General features: G+C 35.5%; 1 long non-coding RNA gene across 1 annotated transcript; it reads left to right on the top strand.

Annotated features, from left to right (window-relative positions):
- The first annotated feature begins 1,581 nt into the window (after positions 1 to 1,581).
- LOC107468839 (uncharacterized) lies at positions 1,582 to 3,171 on the top strand. Its single transcript, XR_001588035.3, has 2 exons — positions 1,582 to 1,937; positions 2,993 to 3,171. It is a non-coding gene; the product is annotated as an uncharacterized LOC107468839 (long non-coding RNA).
- The last annotated feature ends 354 nt before the right edge of the window (positions 3,172 to 3,525 follow it).

Here is a 3,525-nt window from a genome sequence, read left to right as displayed (position 1 = left end):
ATTGGTTACAGACTTGTTTATTTTGGGGTTTTAGATGAGAAACATGAATAGTAAATGGTAAGAAAACTTTATTAACAAAATGGTCTTGGCAAGATTTGGTTATCAAGGGTCTTCATCATTATCACTAGCCACAAGTATGGTAGTTGCAAGGATTAATCCCACTTAGTCATCCTTAAATCAATTAACAAAGGAAAGTCAAGTGAGTTATATCAATCCTAGTCCATAAGTCCTAACTTTCCACTAATTAGATTAATGAAGGCTAGAGTTAATGGCTGTCAACTATCAATCAATTGGACACTAGTGACTCAAGAAATCCTAAGTTACATTCTCAAACCAAGAACATGAAATTCTAGTCTAACATTCTTCTAAGCATTTAATCAAACACTCGGAAGGCACAAAAGAAAAGTATAGCAAATCACAACAAGAATGAATTCTAACTATAATTGAATACAAAGAATTAACAACAACAATCAAGAAAATCACAATTATTAGAAGTAGAAGGAGACTTGAATTAAACCTAGAACTATAAGATCCTAATCTAACCCTAATTCCTAATCCTAATTCTAGAGAGACGAGAGAGCTTCTCTCTCTAACTCTAACTACTTCTAAAACTAAACTATGACTAATGATCAAAAGTATGAAAAGTATGTTCATTCTCCCTTCAATCCTTGGCTTAAATAGCATCAAAAATGAGTTAGATTGGGCCCACAAGGCTTCTAAAATCGCTGGCCACGTGTTGCATTAAGTGGGTCATGTGCCACCATCGGCGCGTCCGCGTACCGTGCGCGTGCGCGCCCCTATGCGCGATGCAACTATAGCAAATCTTATATCGTTTCGAAACTCCGGATGTTAGCTTTCCAACCCAACTGGAACCGCATCATTTGGATCTCTGTAGCTCAAGTTATGGTCGTTTAAGTGCGAAGAGGTCAGGCTTGACAGCTTTTTGGTTCCATCATTTCTTCATGAGTTCTCCAAATTTACATGCTTTTTCTTCATTCCCTTGATCCAATCTTTGCCTCCTAAATCTGAAATCACTTAACAAACATATCAAAACATCTAATGGAATCAAGGTAAATTATATTTAGCTATTTTAAGATCTAAAAAGCATGTTTTCACTCTTGAGCACAATTAAAGGAGAATATACAAAATCATGCTATTTTATTGAATAAATGTGGGTAAAAGGTTATAAAATCCCCTAAAATCAATACAAAATAAATCCTACAAATGGGGTTTATCACCGATTTCAGATGACTCGAACCATGGTCCGGACCCGACTCAGAATAATGACTGGGTCTATTTTTGAGATCCTTACCCGACTTTAGATCCGGTGAAATCAAACCAAATTAATTCCTACCGTGTTCGGGACCGGATCGGGTCTTTGGACTGGACCAAACCATGCACACTTCTAACGAAATTAACCCCTATGCAAAAGTAATGTCCACCATATTATACAATTATGTCAGATCAATATTCTACTGATAGAAATAACAGCAGAGACAAGTCAGGAGCACAGTTACAAATTTAGGAGTTACAAATTTAGGAATTTTAAATTTTTAATTGGCCAAATTGAGATAATGAGATTTAACTCATCGAATTCTTTGCCTACATATTGCACAGGAGAGGCTGGAAACTTGAGAGTGATATAAAAGGAGGGCAAGCGAGAGTATACAAAAAGAAGGGTTTGCAAAGTGGTGAGGGGTGGTGACTCGGGAGAGTGTGCGGTGATTGCTGGGAGCGGCAAGGAAGGAGCATGTCATGTGGAAAAGAAAACCAAGCTATGTGATTATCATCTCCATGATCCTCTCTTATTATATAGTTTTCAATCTGAATCAGTGCTCTATCCTTCTTGCTCGCAATATCATTTTCACTCCTCCGTCTTCCCCATTCACCAGGTTGCATAATCCCTCGAGCCTTATGATGATAATCTTAATCTGAAGGTTCTAAATCTTCCATTACTTTATGCTTCGTTTCATTCTCACTCTCAATTTCATTTTCTTATTCGTTATTAGAAAAAGACATCACCGTAGTGGGTTTTGCTAGTGCACATGAACTGTTTGATAAATTGCTTTCGGTCTTGCATAGGTGTTCTAAACTGAGTTGGTTTTGGAAACAAGTACTTCTTATGATGTAATACATTATATGCAAGTTTTCTAAGATTTGGTCTACATACTATCATTATTTATTCTTGTTTGGAAGTGATGAAGAGAATATCCATCCCCACAAGGGACAATTATTCCATATAAATATTCTCCTTTCCCATTTCCTTTCAAAAATGTCTTTTTGTTACTTGTTTTATGATTTTGTAAGTATGGGAAGAATGAGTTTTCTCCAACCAAGGTAGGGCTGGAACATAACATCTCTTTTATGAATTTATACTAGGTTTTTTTTTTTTTTATCATTTTTATATAACTGAAAATGCCCTTCCTACAAGGTATGCCTGGAAGTACTTTATGAATGGATCTATGATGCCTAGTTAGGAACGTATGCGTGTTTGATTGCCACCATTGAATGTGAACCCTGCTGATGAACCAGTTCAGTTATAGCCGGATGGTGCGTGGTTCGTGAAACATTTTAACATCTAAGAAAATTTCATAAAAACGTTCTAATGTAAGATATCTAGTATAGAAGTTTCACGAAGTAAAAACATTTCATTTATCCCCCGAAATGTGAATGTATCTGCAAAATATAAACTAGATTAACCAAAGAGGTACGGTTTGTGTTTCGATTGGGAATGGAAATAAAAAATTGTTGATGTTTATGCAAAGTAAAAAGTGGAACGTGTTTAATTATTTGGGGATAATGGCTATGGTTGAATGCAAATGTTACAATATTGGTAATGGAATTGGGAACACTTGAGTTTGGAAGAGATGGTGATATAATGATTTAGAAAATTATTTACTTGAAGTATTAGGTCTAAACTGCATCATCCCTCCTGTTGATTCTCTATCATGTATGGTTGTGCTTTGGTAATGACTGTGTGATGTTGGTTTAGGTACAAAATCTATGGTTTCTTGAGGACAAGACTAACTGAGACAGTTCAAGGGTAGGAAGAATGGTCATGAAAATCATGTAAAACCTTGGCATACCTAAATAATATGGTTGTACATAAATTTTGATTGTGGTTCCATTTTCTATCATACCTAAATAATTTCCAAATCTGGGTTCCAAGGATATCATGCTCTATTGCTCTCCTTTCTTGTATTTCTTGTTATAAAATTTGTCCTTGTGTTCTTGGCTTCAATTTGTATATTTATTACGTGCCGGACACAGTTAACACATTTTCAGTTATTATATCATCTAAATGCTGTTGCTCTGCCCCCTTTAAGCTACATTTCTGACATCATAGTTGTTTCTAGGCACCCTCCATGTCCCTCTCTTGGTTTTGTGATGCAGTTCTCTTGTAATATTGCTTTAACTTCGTACTTTTTACAAAATCTGGTTTAAATATTGCATTTTTTATCTCTTAATTTTTGTTCTGCTTCATCTGAGTATGTATGTTTGTGTTCTTATCAAATATTACCTGGT

The sequence above is a fragment of the Arachis duranensis genome, chromosome 10, assembly GCF_000817695.3.
Source record: "Arachis duranensis cultivar V14167 chromosome 10, aradu.V14167.gnm2.J7QH, whole genome shotgun sequence".
Taxonomy (NCBI): domain Eukaryota; kingdom Viridiplantae; phylum Streptophyta; class Magnoliopsida; order Fabales; family Fabaceae; genus Arachis; species Arachis duranensis.
Note: the sequence above shows the minus strand (reverse complement) of the source record. Positions and strands in the feature narration are given on the sequence as shown.